Source organism: Dasypus novemcinctus, chromosome 2 (genome assembly GCF_030445035.2).
Source record: "Dasypus novemcinctus isolate mDasNov1 chromosome 2, mDasNov1.1.hap2, whole genome shotgun sequence".
NCBI lineage: Eukaryota > Metazoa > Chordata > Mammalia > Cingulata > Dasypodidae > Dasypus > Dasypus novemcinctus.
The window spans coordinates 195,127,592-195,145,313 of record NC_080674.1 but is presented as its reverse complement, the minus strand read 5'-3'; the positions used below and the strand labels follow the sequence as shown (position 1 = coordinate 195,145,313).

Sequence of the window (17,722 nt, the reverse complement as noted above, 5' to 3'; positions counted from 1 at the left end):
GGGCGGGGCCTGGAGAAGTGCGTGGGGAAGGATATTCAGCCCCATAGTTTGCAGCTTCCACTCCCATTTTAGAAACCTGCCATCCAGTAGCACTGTTTGCATGAACTTCCCTAACTGCCCATCAGTAAAGGAAGGGTGACAGATGACTACATCCACGTGCATACAATGGAACACTCCTACAGCTGTAGAAAGGGAATCTATCTGCAAAATGTGTTCTAAAGTGAAAAAACAAGGGGCGGAACAGTATACAGAGTATGCTACCATATGTAAAAAAAGAAGAGGGGGGATGGTAGGTATATTTAATTTCTTTATATTCCAGTACCTCAATTTTCTCATATAAAATTAGGGAAATAGGTCCTATCCCAGAGGGTTTTGTGAAAATTAGAGTTAATGTCATGTGAAGTGGTTAGAATGATGCTTAGCTCATAGTAAACGCTATGTGTTAGCTACCCATTACTCAGGTCGTTCATCGTCTCTGGAAGGGTACTGGTAACAGTTCTGGGAAGGTAACTGGGAGACTGAGGGTCAGGGACAGGGAGGACCAAAGGAAGGTATAACTTTGAAACAAAGTAAAACAAAAACTTTTTTTTCTAAGTACTATCGATTTATTCGCCACTTTCACAGCTGTGCACTACGCATGCTCAGCACCCGAAAGCCTCGAGGTGTGTCTAAGGAGCCCTAAATTCTTGAAGCAGGGGCTCGAATTGGGTTTGTGCGATTCACCTTACTTGAGATAATTCTGTCCGGAGTGTAGAAATGTAGCTACGATGCCGCTGTGGTACCTTGAGAATCTCTGTCGTATAGAGATCCCTTGTGCAATAGAAATAAATACTCGGTGCTTGATTTAAAATGTCTCTTTTAATTAAAAAAACAAACAACAACAACAACACTTTCGGGAGAAGTCAGAGAACAGTACTCTATGTATATAACTCCAGACGGTGCGTGGTGCCAGGCGTGCGCTTGCAGAGCTTGCGCGGCCCTTCAGGCTTTTCCAGCTAGTAGGGAGACTCCAAAACGACGCGTGCTTCCGAAGCGGGCAGTGCGGAGGCTTTGACTTCGGACTGAATGCACCAAAGCCACGAACCGGGCGGGTTTCCCGCTAACCCTGCACGGTTTCTCCCGCTGCGGCACGGAGAGACCTTTCTACTGCGGGCTGGAGAGCAAGAGATCCGTCCTCTGCATAGTGCGCACAGATGAGCGGCTGAGCCTACGCGGGTGGAGTCCGAGCCGTGCTGGCTTCTGTGCGCGAAGAAATTCGGCCACAGGACCTGAACCCAGCTGGGACCGCCAGCGAAGCGCTGGGGTTCTGGCTTCAGGTGGTGTGTCTGCCTTGCGTAGTTTCAGGGTGGCACCATTTGAAAAGACGCTATGGTGGTTTCCGTAGTGTAGTGGTTATCACGTTCGCCTCACACGCGAAAGGTCCCCGGTTCGAAACCGGGCGGAAACAGCTTTTTTTTTTATTTTTTATTTTTTTCCATTTCAGCGGCCATCTCACAGGGCCTTCTCTCCCGTGTCCTGAAAAGGGATGGGTACTGTCACATCGAGGGAATGACAGGATATGCACGTGTAGGTATGTTTCAGGAAGCATGATCGCAGGAGAAATGGCTCACAGCAGGCCGCCACAAATGCTGTTCAAGTGAGTTCAGGTCTCCTCAGCTAATCGTCCCTTATCTTGGAAACCCACGTGGCCACCACTTCCAGATCCAAAGACCCTAAGCTCCAGGTCCGTCAAACCCAGGACAGGGCCAAATTCACAGTGGGTGCTCCATAAATACATGTGCAGTTAATTCTGCAAAGCGTTGGGGTGCAAGCCCGCATATTACCCTCAGTCTCTAGGGATAAAATGAAGAATTATGTGACAGTCGCCCGGCTAGCTCAGTCGGTAGAGCATGAGACTCTTAATCTCAGGGTCGTGGGTTCGAGCCCCACGTTGGGCGCTTAGCCTTTTGAAAAGGAACTTCTATCACAAAAGCTACGCTACTACCCTCTGCCCAACAAGAAGGGCTGTTCGCGTACCCTGGAGTCTTCCCGGACCGTAAGCGAATGAAAGAAGGTAGGTACCCTCTGATGAATTCCTGGGTACCTTCTCTTGCCGCTATGGTCTTACGTGCTGTTGTCCAACCACCCATCTATCCACCCATGTTCAACGCTAACTAGGCGCCTGCCCTTTTATCAGAACCTCCCTGTTATCGCGGACTAGTGCAGGATCCGCGTCAATGGGACGTGGCTTCAATGGGACGTGGCTTCCCTCGACTTTGGGGTGGCGGGCGCGATCTCAGGGCTGCATTCGTGATCGTCAAATCCACGCAGTCGGATTCGCAACGGTTTTATTAAGTGACTTAGTCATGAGGATCCGGCACCCTTAGAGCCGCCTTTGGGTTTCCAGATCCTGTAAAGGAACAGATGCTCTGTTAATTTGAGACCCTCATCTTCAATTACCTTAATGCTCTTGATTTTAAGAGTCTGTCTTATGAAATACCGCCCCAAACATTCCAGTCTCCAAGCTCCCCCCAGAGGTGTGAAAATTTCCTTTATTTTGAAACACCTTAAAATGAACATCTGCAGCCATGTCACGAATTCTTAACTTCAACTAAAACTCACCGTTTATGTTGACTGTTTCCTTGGTCCTGCAAATTCAGCTCGTTTTCTGTTTTCAGGCTGTAGACGTCTCCCCCACATACACACCAGACTACAGGAGAAATCTGTTGATCAGATAATGCTGGTTCTTTAAGCCTGCCGAGCGAAGAAGACCTTGGCAGTCTTAGAAGTTTGTTAAAGGGAGGAGTTAGGGTGGGTCGCTTTCAGTGTCCGGGCAGCCTCGTTCTGTATGACACCCTCGAGGGTGATTTGGGTAGGGACTGGTCAGTTTGTGCACTAGTCAGGGTTGCTACTAGTACATGAATCCCCGGGGGAGTTCCTGTGAACTGGAACACAGGTTTGAACAAGCGAACAAGCGAATTTTGATCTTTTGGTATTTCCTCTTGCCCAAATTCGTGTGGGTTTATTTGCAAATCGTGGTTTCAGAGTCAATTCTTATCACCTTTACTGGGACTGGAAAACGTTCTTAAAATATACGTGCTTGAGGGGAAGCCGAAGGGGACAGACCTCTCTTCCCTGTAGCCAAGAAATCGAGGGCTTTGGCTATATAATTAACTGCTTTCTCTTTTCTTTTCTTTTCTTTTTTTTCTTTTCTTTTCTTCTCTTCTCTTCTCTTCTCTTTTCTCCTTTCCTTTCCTTTCCTTTTCCTTTCCTTTCCTTTTCCTTTCCTTTTTCTTTCCTTTTGCTTTCCTTTCCTTTTCCTTTCCTTTTCCTTTCCTTTTTCTTTCCCCCCTCCTCTTGGCCCTCTTCCACCGCCGTCCCTCTAGGCAGGTTTGGCTTGGGTAAGTGCCCAAAAGTTTCAAGCGATCATCTCTCTCTTCAGAGGTTCAACAAGCACATGCTGGAATCCTGGTCGGATCTTTGGTCTTTTCCTGCGCGGTGACGGGGGCCGCCGAGGCAAAGGGACTCGTTCTGATTTACATTTTAGAGGGATTCCTCCAGGAAAGAGAGAGCTGGAAGTGTGAAGGGAGACTGCGTCAGGGCTGGTTGCACACAGCAATGGTCCAGGCAAGAGGCGGCTGTCGCATAGACGAGGCAGTAACGAGATGGATCAGGACGCGCGAGCCGGCGAAGGAGCTGGACGCACGTTTAGCGCCGTGGACGCGAGTTGGCGGTCCCGGGATTCTGCTTTAAATGGTTTTATAACCGAAATCAGGAACAGAGGCTGAGAGTCGAGGCAGGAACTAATGAGTTCGCTCTTGAACATATTTAGGCGTGAGATGCTGCGGGACATCCAAGAGGACAACATACAAGACTCTCCCGGATCTGAAGTTTGGGAGAATGGGCATTGCTGGAACCCTAGATGCAGGGCTAGTTGATGGGTGCTTTTGTCAACAGGGGTGGCCTCTAGAAGATGGTGGAGGAGTCGGGGTAGGAGGCCAAGAGAGTGCAGAAGTGCAAAAAAGAGGGAGAAATCGAAAGTCAAAATCAGCACCTGGTCCAGTTAGGAAAGGCGACAGAGCCTCCATGGATTGGGCCACGTGGAACCTCCTCACCCCGCCTCCTCGACCTGTGCTGCCTGGAGGCCCCTGGTGACCTTGGCCGTAGGTCTAGACAGTGGGGCTCAAGCCCCGCGCACCGGTGAAGAGGGCCTTCCAGGTTACAAACACAGCAAGGATCCCTGCGCAGAACTCAGTCTCCGTTCCAATTTCTGGCTCCCCAGGTATTCGGAAATCAGCGTGGGCGAAGAGAAAATTTTGCAATATTTTTAATCGCTCTTACTCTTAAATTTGCATTTATGTAGATCTAATGTAACTGAAGCTTCATCCCAATTCTTTATACTGGACATGGAATGCTAGGATTGATGGATTTTATTTGTATTAAACATACTTAAAAGCTTTCATTAAATTTTCAAAATTTAATACAGTTTTTCAGTTTTGCTTAAATAGCATTAAAAATTTTTTTGTATTGTTAGTTTCAATTTTGCCCTTATTTTTAAAAAGATAGAATTTTGCATAGCTTTAAGTAAATATATAACCTATCTGAAAACGTGTATAAAAAATTTTAATTTTTTGGTTATTTACATTGACTTTACATTTGACGGAAACATATTCAAAGTTCGCATACTTTGAATGAATTTGCGTTTTTTGGGTCATTTGAATTGTTCACGTTAATAGAAATCAATTTTATGAAAACTTAAACTTTCCGGCGGTCTTCTTAGAACTAATGAGGAAGGTTGCCAGCCTCAAGCCTCATTCACATTTACCTTACTTCCTGCGTGGCTTGCTGATTTCATTATTTATTGTATTTCTTTATTTTTATTGTTTGAAGTGACCGATTTCACGACCCACTAAAATGTCGCCCTCCACGGTTTGATAAAAACGGCACCGGAGGCCTCAGGAAGACCCTTATTCTGAGGCGGCCCTGCTCTAAGTAGCTAGGACAGGAGGCGGTGACTATAGTTTTATAAAGTTTATGGAAAGCACCCTGGCCGTCAGTTTCCGTAGTGTAGTGGTTATCACGTTCGCCTAACACGCGAAAGGTCCCCGGTTCGAAACCGGGCGGAAACACGGTTGTACGTTTTACTGTTACCGCTGATTGGTAAGGGCGTTCCTCTCGTCACGTCATCTTGGAATGTCTGTGTGTATAGGTACACATTTTAATATTTTTTAAAAACCCCTACTCCTGGCTTTTTCAATTCGTTACTGGGTCACATCAACCAGTATACTCCGGGCTAGTTCTCTAGGTGAAAAGAAGGTGATGTATGTGATTGCGCATGCGTTCAAATAAAGTTAAAATCCCGGCGGATCAAATGCAGTCGCCAGGACCAAAAGGCGGGAATGACACGCAGCGGCAAGTGAAATGTGTAAAAATGCAAGAAGGGATGATTCGGAAATGTGTGGTGGACGTTCAGGCCGGGGACAGTGTTCACAGGTAAGACAGTAGTAGTAGTTAAAACCACAATATCCACACCACGTCGTGTTAATGATTTGTCTGGCGTTGTTGTTAGAGCTTCCCGGGGGTAAGTAATCTTTTTGCTCCCAGTTTACAGGTAAGGCCACGGAGGCAAAGACGTGTCACACTGAGGCGACTGGGCGCTAGGAATACTATATAAACGTGGGATAAAGGAAACAGAAGACGGGGTTCAAGGACAGAGAAAGGGAAAAAGAAACAGGGCGCCGAGAGAAAATCAAGTGAAAAACAGCGGGGAAAGTAGGGTTTGTTCTGTCAGCAGATCGCAGGCGAGCAGGTGGAAAGTCCTCCGGAGAGGACCAAGGCAAGTTGCGCGGGCGAACATCCACAAGCGACTGCGTCCACGGCGAGCGCCGCGCCCCCACACCGCGGACACCACCGCGAAAGAGGCTGCGCTTGCCTCGCCTGGCTTGTTTCAGCCTCGCAGCTCCATTGCCGCGGACACCACCGCGAGAGAGGCTGCGCTTGCCTCGCCTGGCTTGTTTCAGCCTCGCAGCTCCATTGCCGCGGACACCACCGCGAGAGAGGCTGCGCTTGCCTCGCCTGGCTTGTTTCAGCCTCGCAGCTCCATTGCCCGCCTCTCCTCAGAGGGCGCCCCTCCCACATCTGCGCCTCCGGGCGGCGCCTCACGCTCGGGCTCCTCGCGCTTCCTCCGAGGGCCCGCCCACCTCAAGTCTGCAGCCCCCACGCTGCCGGGTGAGGCTTAGCCACCAGGACCGTCAGCCTCTCCAGAGGTGTCACCGTCAGCCGGCGCCTCCCCGAGCCTCACTTGCACTGGCGCCACTGGAGCACGCGTGTCGGAAGCACCTGGAGCACGCGTGTTGGAAAGCCGCCTCTGGAGGTGGTCCCTTCAGGAGTACGGGGAAAGGCAATGAAGTCTCCCAGGTAGCAGCAGCCCGAAAGGCCGTCGGCACCCCAATCCCAAACTCCTCGCCGGCGAGACATCAGGAGAGTCTCCTGCGCTGTATAGATTCCTCCAGGCATGATTCCTGGCCTGGAAAATGAGGTTCATCCTTTGACACACTTAACCAGAGGACTTACCCACGTGACAGGCAACGTCTTTCCCAGCATTCTTGCCAATCTTGCTCGTCACGTGATTAAAACTTCCCAAAGTGGTAAATCAAATTCTCTTTCAAATGTCATATCTCTTAAGGGCAGACGAGGCGTAGCCCAAACCAGCCCGGATGATGGCAAAAGTTGTTAGCATGATTTATACAAAAAATACCAGTATTGGGCCCATTTCTTTATCATTTTTATTTGTACACCTTCCCAGAATGTACAGATGTGTTCACCCAACCAGGAAGTCTGGCCGCTCTTCTCAGGGCCGCTGCCATGGAGCTTATGGACCGAGGGGGATGGAGGGTGAAGAATTCTGTACCAAATTTGGGAGAATTCTCCACAGTTCACCTGCTGACCCAAGTTCTTTTTTAGTTTGCTTGTCTGTTTCTTTCTTTTTCCTCACATGCTTTACTGGATGATTTGAGGAGAGTGGGCACGTTCCGCCTGCCCCCCCTGCCTGAGGCTCTGGATCACCAGTGTCTTCTGCAGCCCCTCCAAGCTGACCTCCTCGGTTGCTGGCAGGATTCTGGGAGGCCATGGTCATCACTCAATCCTGTGTCACTCTTCTCAAGGAGGATTTTGATCTGTGCCTCAGCACACATGAGACCACTCTCATCTGCCTCCCTTGTGCAGGCAGTGAACAAGTCCAAGGCAACACAAGGAACACCAACAACCAAATGTCAGGCTGGGTGAGAAGATCTACAGGAAGCTGTCTCATTTAAGCCATATTTATTTTGGGGTGCACTTAATGCTAACTTGCCATCATGGCCTCACAGCTTTCCTAGACTCATCTTAATTATTATTATTATTCTTTGATGCTGACATTGTAGGCGCCCTGTTACCCTGGCCCCTTTGTCCTCTGACATGAAAACATCCTTGCTTCCTGGCAGCAACACATGGTTCAGGCCCATCTGTAATTTTCCCTGTCCTAAGATGGAGGAAATGTTCAGCTCGGGTTCTTTCAGAGGAAACTAAATTAAGAGCCAAATCTGGGTGCCAGAGCAGTGCATGGATCCAAAGATTTCTTGTGGCTTCTGGCTCCCCAATGTCTGTGTACACTAGAGTCAGAACAAGAAGGGAAATAGTTTAAAGGATGTGCATTCACATTGAAGGTTCCATTTAATTGTAGCTTTGCTAGAATTTTACATTTTTCATATAAACCTGAACCTCTTTTCTCTACAAGATTATCTATTTTTTTTTTCCTTTTTAAAAAAAAATTACTCAAGGGCAGCGGACTTGGCCCAGTGGTTAGGGCGTCCCTCTACCACATGGGAGGTCCGCAGTTCAAACCCCGGGCCTCCTTGACCCGTGTGGAGCTGGCCCATGCGCAGTGCTGATGCGCGCAAGGAGTGCCTGCCACGCAGGTGTGTCCTGGCATAGGGGAGCCCCCAAGGTCAAGGAGTGCACCCCATAAGGAGAGTGGCCCAGCACGAAAGAAAGTGCAGCCTGCCCAAGAATGGCGCCGCACACACGGAGAGCTGACTCAACAAAAAGAAACACAGATTCCTGTGCCACTGACAACAACAGAAGGGGACAAAGAAGAACACACAGCAAATAGACACAGAGAACAGACAACAGGGGGGAGGGGAGAGAAAAAAATAAATGTTTAAAAAAATTACTCAAGTATATCATTCATCCATGAACATACATAAACAATAAGTGCATAGTGAAAGTTGTGAACTTACAAAACAAATCTGTATAACATTATACAGGGCTCGCATATATCACCCCACCACTAAGAACTTGCAATGTGGTGAAGGGAAGTGGATTTAACTCAACTGATAGTGTCCCCCTACCATATGGGAGGTCCAGGGTTCAAACCCAGGGCTCCTGACCTGTGTGGTGAGCTGGCCTGCGTGCAGCGCTGATGTGCACAAAGAGTGCCCTGCCATATAGGGGTGTTGCTGGGGTAAGGGAGCCTGCAGCCTGCCCAGGAGTGGCACCACACACAGAGACCTGAGTCAGCAAGATGACGCAGCAAAAGGAGACAGATTCCCCAGTGCCTGTGGAATACAGAAGTACACACAGAGAGCAGACATGGGGGGGATAAAAAATAAATCTTCAAAAAAAAGATTATGAAAGAGCATCATCAAAGTATTGCTACTAACTATAGCCCTTACTTACATTTAGTGTATTTTCCCCCCAGCTCATCCTACTTTTTTGTTTGTTTGTTTATAAACCATAAAATTTATCTAAAGTATACAAACATTGGCATTTGGTATAATCACAGAGTTGTGCTCTACCTGAGTTTTTAAACCTCTCTCTCACTTATGTTCCTGTTGCAATGATGGAAAAGTTGTAGTAATGAATGATGGTGATGGTGGTGATGGTAGCACAACATTGTGAATGTACGTAACATGTGGGGTTATATATCTGAATGTGGTTAAAGGGGGAAATTTTAGGTTGTATATATGTTACTAAAATAAATTTTTTTAATGTTATATTTGACCACTGAACTTTCTCTTTTCATGGAACATTTCATGGATAGTATTGTGAAGTTTTAGTATTTCCGTACTAATTTTGATGATTGTTGGGTTTAGATAGATATTTTTATTACGTTAAGGAAAAATCTTTAGATTCCAGCATAATGAGATTTAATAACTTAGGAATTGGATGTTGAATTTCATCAAATGCCTTTTTGGTACCATCAAGATAATCATATGATTTTTCTGTGAACTTATTTTGATTTCTTACTTGGATTTACTAATATTTGACCTAGAGTCTGATATGAACATTACATTTTTCTTTGTGATATTTTTATCAAGATTATGCCAACTTTATAAACTTATTTTACATATTCCCTGAGGTTTTATTATTATTATTATTATGATGATTTGGAAACAGTTTAAAGAGATTTTAAAGAGATTGAAAATTACTTTGCCAATTTGGAATAGTTTATCTATATGAACAATTATCCTGTAGTCTTTCACAGAGGTATTACTTGGTCATTTTTCCCATTTCTAATATAGTTATTGGCATTTTCTGGGTTATTTGAAAGTTGTGTTTCCCTTAAAAATTGTCAATTTCATCCCATTTTAAAAAATTTATTAGCAAACGGTTGTACATAAAATTTCCTTACAATGTTTTGATCTTGCCCATATCTGATTAAAGCCCCTTTATCATTATGATTTTAAAAATTACATTCCCTTCTCTTTGTTTTAAAAACATTTTATTAGGAAATTTAAAGTAGAGAGAATGGTAACATGAACCACCAAGTTCACCAGCTTCAACAATTTTCACTTTTCCACCATTCCTGTTTTATCTGTACCTCCACTCACTTCCCACCCCAGTCATTCTTTTTTTTAGAATGCTCATAGATTTCATGGACTATCTTTCTATAGTCACCTTATCAACTACCTCTCCACCAGTCTGGTGGTTTCGTTACTCTGCAACCCTTTGAAGTTTGGACATAGCATTAATAACAACAAATCACATGATTTGGGTCGTTATTGTGACCTGAACAATTGTCGTAGGTAATGGGCATACATTGACTCACTGCATCCTTGCAACAAACCTACCGGAGGTCCACATTGCAAGGAGACTTCATTTATTTGTTCATTACATTGCACTGGAAAAGACAAGACAAGTCCCTGCAGGCCCAGAGTTTACCTACTGTTGGCAAATTAAATAACAAACATAGATATAATTTCAGAAAGTGATACAGATTATGTGACAATTAATGGGGGTTGATCTGATAGAAAGCGGTAGGCAAACAGAGGAGAGCATTAGAGAGGTGGACTAGGAAAAATGTATCAGAGGAGGTGACACTGAGCTGAGCCACGAAAGTAGGAATGAGTCACTTTTCAAAGATCTTGGAGAAGTTTTCAAGAGAGGGGACAAAAGACAAAGTCCCTGAGGCAGAAGTTACTTTGGTGGGTTCAAGGACAGAAGGAAGGCCAGGGGATAGGAGGGTAAGAAACAGTTTTGCTTTCTTTTTTTCTTTTCTTTTCTTTTTTCCTTTAGGCTTTGATTGGGTATAAAGATCAATTTGGAAAAGAATTCTGACAACTTTGCAATATTGAGTCTTCCAATTCATGAACATGGTATGTCTATCAATTGGCTTAGGGCTTCTTTAATTTCTCTTGTAAAACTACAATGGTTTGTAGTTTTAGTGCAAAGGTTTTTGCACATTTTTTGTTAATGTATATCAATCCATAGCATATTTTTTTACAACATAATGAATTTATATTTAATATAGTACTTCTCAGTGAAGGATGTTAGTTGGTTAATCAATATATGTTTGCTACATTAATCTTTTCCCCATTTCAGTGTTCAGTGTAAACTATTTTTTTTTACCTTAAATCTTTTTCTCCATTGCAATATTAAATGTGCTGTATACATTTTTCTATTTTTTTCCTCAAAGAAATAAAGGTTTCCATTTTCAACTAAATTTAATATCTAAGTATACTATTAACTTTGGAGATGAGAAAACAAAAATCTAATTAAGATATGGAGAAAAGCCTCCTCAACAATTCAGGAGGCAGTGACTAGTGAACAATGGCAATTTCCTAGGATTCTAAGCAAGAGCTTCCTTTTACTATTTTGTGAGCTTTGGAACTTCTGAAACTATGAATTATTTATGCGAACTTCAATCATATTATTTATTTGACCTCCTTTTCAACCTGCAACTACAAATTACAGTCTGCTTTTTTCCAGTGCTTTCTCTGATGTGAAGAAAACATTTTTCCCTATGTAACATACATCAATTTATTCTTATTTATAGGGAAACATTTAGGAGTGTGAAATTACCACCTCATTTACTGTCTGTTTCATGGGAACTTTCAGACACTAAAGCCTAGCTTTAACCTCAATAGCACAAAAGTTCTCAGGATGAGGTTTGATTTAGGAGGCGCTTCCAAGTTACACTTGTTCATTTCTCTTTCGGTTGTATACCCCCAAACAAGCACAAATGCCTGTATTGCTGAGAACCACACCTAACAAGACAGCAATTCCATCTCCGGCTTCTATTGCTTCAACAACAGGCAGCAGCAAAAGCAGTGAAATGAGGACTATCAACAATTGTGTTGAAACTGATGTCACGATGCTGGGATCCTGAAGGCTGAAGATTTCAAAGAAGAGTCAGGGTATACAGATACGTAATTCTATCTGACTTGAAATACTCCCTTCCTTGGAGCTCCGGGTGTTGAGGTTAGGAAGTTGCACGTGACACTGCCTTCCTGGAAGCCGCCATTACAGGAATCAACCCATAGCATATTAATCCTACTTAGTGTTAGTGTATATTAATCTATAGCATATTAAGCCTACTTAATTAAAATTTTCTATCTGATGATTCCCAACACAGGACATATGCGAGCCTGGTTCTGATGCTTGCTTCATCTCTTGACAGTGCTTTTGCTTCCCTGGTAATTTTTTGTTGAAAGGCTGAACTTGGTGTTTCATTTAATAGAAACTGAAGTAAATAGGCTTTCGGTGTTAGGTTTTACGTGACTCTAGTTGCGAGTTGGGCTGTGTTTAGTCTTTATTGCAGCTGTAGTTATCAGAAACTTCAAATTCTCTAGTGTTTTTGTTTGTTTCTTTTGTTTTAAGGAAGTCCTGGGGATTGAACGCGCGACCTCAGGTTCACTGAGCTACACCCTATGCTGTCTTAAATGTGCCTTCTAATTCCATCCACGTCGTCATTTGTTGTTTTTGGTTTGCAAATGGATTGGAAAAATGAGTGGAGGAGACTATCCACATTCTTAAGAGGACTCCCAGACACACTGTCGCACCTCAATGCAGAGTTTTTAAGGACAGATGAATAAATATATAGCTTTACTCACAACATTGCAAAGAAACAATACAAGCGGGATCTCTAAAGGTATTGTGGGTTAATGGTTAAAACATCAGACTGAACTCAAATACCAGCTCTCCACTTCCTAGCTGAGTGACCTCGTATCTCAGTGCCTCCACTTCCTCATCTATAAATGAGATTCGGATACATAAAAGTTTCCAGTGTAATATGAAATGTCTAAGAGAATGTCACCATTTGAGTGAATTTAAGATGACTCAATTTGATAACCTTAAAACATGAGGGAACCAGTGAAATGGACCATTTCTGTTGTTTCAAAAATCGCTAGCTTTTAAGAAAAATAGCAATATTTGTATGTTGAATTTAAGACCTTAAGAAAAACTAAGCTTTAATATTTACAATTTTAATAATTACAACTGTAATAAATTGACTATTAATTATAAAACAAGGAGCTGTATGTATTCTTTTTCATATTTGAAGCCACCTTCCCACCCTGCCCTTAGATATTAAACATCTCAAATGACAATGATGAGCATAGAAGGTTTCCTAAAATACCCAGTGATTTTATTCCAGTTGGTCCTGACACAGGATGGAGAAGCAGGTCATTCTGGGTCATCTTTTTGGCCACTTTTCCTTTTGCAGGAAGTCCTCCAAAATTAGCTTGCTGCTCTGGTTGACATTTTGTTCTCCTTACCCAAAATTCACATTCCCCAGCACACCAATATGTGACTGACAGCTCCCTTTTATTTTGGGATCTACACCCTTAAATAAATGTGATATGATATAAACAGTAAGGAAATAATGGGATGAGTATTTTATGACACTTGAGCTATCTCTCTTGATATAACACAGACCCAGAGAGACCGACTTTGTCACGTCCAGGAAAGGGAAACCAATCACTCGTAAAGAAAGAGATGATACTGGAATATTTTTAGACCAGTTATATAGTAGGCATGAATATATTAAACCTGGAGATAATTTTCCCTCTTAAATGAAAAATTTCCAGTGAATTGTTGATTAATAACACATTTTAATTCTATAACTATTATTGGAGACCATGTCACAAAATACATGCATAATCTAATAATTTATTTGTGCCCCATACCACCAAAAAGAAACTCACATACAAATTGACTTTGTTTTATCTGATATTGAATTCTTCCCGCTCAAGAGAGAACATTTACAGAGTAAGAAAGAAATGACAGAGAAGGCCTTTCCAATGACGTCCTCACTTTGCAAATGACGAAAACGTAATATCCTCTGCAGAAACTGGCCTGAAAAGAGATGAGAAACCACAAACAAAAGTGATCCTGTGATCTTTAGCATCATTTACTTAAGTAAACCCTGGTGAGGGGCAAAAGGAGGGTCCCTTTCTCTGCTCAGCGATGCACCCTCCCTTTTTTTTTAAACTCGGGACCGACCTCGTACTGGGAAGCAGGGGCTTAATCTCTGAGCCACACCTGTTCCCCGCCATTTTAATTTCTATAATTGGTATTATTATGTAGAACAGGCAGCAAGTGACCCCTGCAATTTAAAGCAGGAGAATCACAAATTTAGATTTGTAGTCAAAACAGCCCATTTTCCCTAAAGCTATGGAGAAACAGGCATTTTCATACAGTTATGGTGCAAGGGAATATTAACTCGTATTACCCATAGGGCGGTGATTTGTCTATTTCTATAAAGTTACAATCACATATTCACTTTAACCCAGCAGTTTCACTTCTGGGCATATTCACCACAGATATAATCTACATAAAAATTAATTGCGGCATTGATGGTAATGGCAAAACATTGGAAACAACGCATATGTCCACCAGTAGGGGATCTGTTAAATAAATGATTCATCTTTGGTGGAATATTATACAACTGCAAAAGAGACCGAGGAAGTTTTCTATGTGTTGAGATGGAAAGGTCTCCAAAATATAACAGAGATGTAAGTACATAAAATAGAGGAAGGTATGTAAGTGTAAAATAGAGGAAAATGAAAATACAGTTGCTATGGACCTGGTAATAATCTGACAATACTATTTTATAATCTGTAACAAATGTGCCACAACGGTGAGGCATATTGATAGAGGGGTGTCGTATGGGAATTCTGCACCACATGTGCATGATTGTTTTGTAAGTTTACAACTTCTTTCATAAAAATATATTTAAAAAAAAATAATAGGGTAGGCTGGGGGAAAAATACACCAAATGTAAGATAAGGACTATAGTTAGCAGTAAAATTTTGATGATATTCTTTCATAATTTGTAACAAATATCTTATAACAATGCAAGGTGTTGGTGGTGGGTTGATGTATGGGACCTCTGTATGATGTTATCCATTTTTGTTTTGTAAATTCACAACTTTTACTATACACTTATTGTTTATGTATGCTCATGTATAAATGATAGTAATATAATAATAATAATAATAGGGTAGGTTGGGGGAAAATACACTAAATGTAAGATACTTTGGTTAGTAGTAATATTTTAAGGATGCTCTTAAATCATTACCTAAAAATGTTTCACAACAATGCAAGGTATTAGTGGTAGGGTGAGGTATGAGAGCTCTGTATGATGTTATGTATGTTTTGTAAGTTCACAACTATTACTATACATTTATTGTTTATGTATGTTTATGTATGAGTGATATACTTCAATAAAAGAAAAAAAACGAAAAAAAAATCTCTGAAAAAAAATGGAGGTAGACATAAGAGTTGTTACCTAGAAGCGAGGGTAGGAGTTAGCAAAGAAATAGCCATCACGCCCAACGTGGGGCTCGAACCCACGACCCTGAGATTAAGAGTCTCATGCTCTACCGACTGAGCTAGCCGGGCACTGTAAATTTTCGTTTTCAAGGTTATAGATGAGCTATATCCACTTCCAGGATTACGATTAAGTTTGACTGACGTGTAATCGGGCCACTAACGAAACTTTGCACTACAGGAAACTCAAGATCCTTTCTCGGTGCCTGGCCGCCCCTCCCCTCCCGTCCGCTCTCTGTTTGCTCTAACCTACCAGCAACCTAGCCCTTTTTTATTGGAGAGAAACGCAAGAGAAAAGGGACGGAGAAGGGAAAACGTGTACATCCTGCTGCCGCTGGCTTGCTCCGTCTGTGAACTTTTGATTTGAAGTCTACGGTCGGAACCCGGGAACCGGAAGAAGGTTGGAGCAGCGGCAGACACCCTGATACCTGCGAATCACCACCCTCACGTTCTGTTTGTGCACTGCATTCAGAACATGGAAGAAAAACGAAAATGTATCACCTTGGAGATGCCGGGGATCGAACCCGGGGCCTCATACATGCAAAGCATGCGCTCTACCACTGAGCTACATCCCCAGTCGCCCAAGCTCTCTTCTCCGTTCTTTTGACTATTGCTAAACTCATGGCGCCTCACGATCGTGGATCCTCCGCGGATTTACAAGGATCGGATCCACATCCAGAGACGCCATAGAGAAAGACGGGTCCCAACAAGGACCTAGGAGCAGGGGTGAACAGAGAAGATGGAAATAATCAGGCACGTTACTCAAGATGAACTGTAACCCAAAATTGGAAAGTATGGAAGACTGTGTGCATGATGCTAGGTTTTATTTAAAAAAAAAAAAGGGGGGGGGGAGCGTAGGAAAATATTTGTATAAAATACCCCCAAATTGTTGTGAAGTTGCTTGGGTTGAAGAAAGAACTGAGCGTAGGCGATGGGCGGACTTTCCTCTGTGAATCGCTCTGAACATTCTGAATTTCAAACCACGTTCAGACCAGTTCAAAGTTAGAAAAATTTATCGAGCACCTACTCTGTGCCAAGAACTGCTCTAGTAACTTCGGGGTTCAGCCGTGAACAAAACCCACTTAGAGCTCGCGTTCCTTAGGGCATAAGGTACTTGAGAGAAAATAGAGCCGGCGGAGAGGCGGGGAGTGTGCTAAGATGGCGATTTTAGCCAATGTAGTCCGGCAGGCTTCCTTGAAAAGGCGACATTTGAGCCAAGATTTGAGGGAGGTGAAAAGTGAGTCATGCCAGAATGGAGGAAATAGAGGTCCAGGCACAGGGAACAGCCAGTTCTAAGGCCCTGAGGTAGAAGTCGTTCTGACACATTGCAGGGATAGCAAGCAGGCCCGTGTCCTGGAGTGGAGTCTACAGTGGGCAGCAGTAGATGAGAGCCGAAACGGGGAAATTGGCGGGTGGAGGGAGTAGGGAACTAGAATGGGTAGAGCCTTCAAGCTATTGTAAAGGCTTTGACTTTTATTCTGAGGGAGGTGGGACTCACTGGAGAGTTTGAGCACAGGACCTTAATCTGACCTAACATTTTAACAGGACTGTTCTGGCTACTGAGTGGAAAAGACAGGGCGTGGCGGCCGGGCAGAAGGGGAGAGAACTGTAATTATCGTAGATGATGCATTGGAGAGGGTGAGGGGTGAGAAAGTGAAGAGATGCCGAGGACTGGGTGTGGGGTGTGAGCAAAATACAAGTCACAGACAACTCCAGGATTTTAGCCTGAGCACCTGGAGGGGTGGAGTTGCCTTAAACTGGGTGGCAAGGGTTTGCAGGGTCAGGTTCGGAAGCAGACCTTAAATTCAGTTAGGACACAGCCCAGTAGGACAAGCAGGTGGAGGTGCCGGTGGAAACTGTATGTGGAAGCCAAGTGTCCCAGGAGGGGCCTGGGCTGGGAATGTTAATGTGGAGTCATCAGTAGGGACGGGGTCTCTCAAGTAAAAAAGTGGGAGAGGCCATTAGGAAGTGAGTGTGGATAGTACAAGGATGGAGTGAGGGCAGGGCAAGGAGGAGAAAACCTCAAAGGAGGCCGAGAAGGAGGTAGGAGGCAGGGAGGTGGAAGGAGAGCCAGGCGCGCAGAGAAGGGGCATCCAGGAGGAGAGATCAAAGGGCAAGGGAGGTGAGGTCTGAGAAGGGACCTTAGAAGAGGATCGTGGAGGCCACTGGTGAACTTGATAAGAACGGCTTCCAAGAAGGGTGGGGGCGAAGGCCTGATCCTAGTGACCTCACCGGTGAATGAGGAGAGATAACGTGGAAGCACATAACAGAGGCAGCTCTGGAGAGGAAATATGGAGACGAGCTGGAGGGGCAAGAGAGGGTTAAATGGGATGTGTGTGTACGTGTGACACTGAAGAAAGTGGGAAAATTTATTACAAATGCATTAGTTGTTCAAAAACAAAAATTTAAACAAAAACTAAAACTGGGGCGGGCGGGGTGGGGGGTGGGGTAGTGTTGCTGGAAGGGTAGCTGCAAAAGTAGGTATAAGGCCAGGCCTAGGGTTTGGAGGCAAGAGCCAGGTTCCCGACCCAAATTTAGCTCAGCACAGGACCGGGACGAACCTGCGCTCCGGAACCTGACACCGTGGCCCAGGCGCCAGGCCCTTGCCGCGACCGATCGTGCTGGGTCGGCCTCGGACTGCGGCCAGCGCCCA

The 17,722-nt window shown here is 44.1% G+C and overlaps 5 non-coding genes across 5 annotated transcripts; 3 read left to right on the top strand and 2 right to left on the bottom strand.

The window, feature by feature from the left end:
• Positions 1-1,374: 1,374 nt before the first annotated feature.
• Positions 1,375-1,447, top strand: TRNAV-CAC (transfer RNA valine (anticodon CAC)). Its single transcript has one exon. It is a non-coding gene; the product is annotated as a tRNA-Val (tRNA).
• A 417-nt stretch (positions 1,448-1,864) lies between these two features.
• TRNAK-CUU (transfer RNA lysine (anticodon CUU)) lies at positions 1,865-1,937 on the top strand. The gene has a single exon. It is a non-coding gene; the product is annotated as a tRNA-Lys (tRNA).
• A 3,098-nt stretch (positions 1,938-5,035) lies between these two features.
• Positions 5,036-5,108, top strand: TRNAV-AAC (transfer RNA valine (anticodon AAC)). The gene has a single exon. It is a non-coding gene; the product is annotated as a tRNA-Val (tRNA).
• Positions 5,109-15,068: 9,960 nt separating this feature from the next.
• Positions 15,069-15,141, bottom strand: TRNAK-CUU (transfer RNA lysine (anticodon CUU)). Its single transcript has one exon. It is a non-coding gene; the product is annotated as a tRNA-Lys (tRNA).
• A 431-nt stretch (positions 15,142-15,572) lies between these two features.
• On the bottom strand, positions 15,573-15,644 carry TRNAA-UGC (transfer RNA alanine (anticodon UGC)). The gene has a single exon. It is a non-coding gene; the product is annotated as a tRNA-Ala (tRNA).
• Between the last annotated feature and the right edge of the window lie 2,078 nt (positions 15,645-17,722).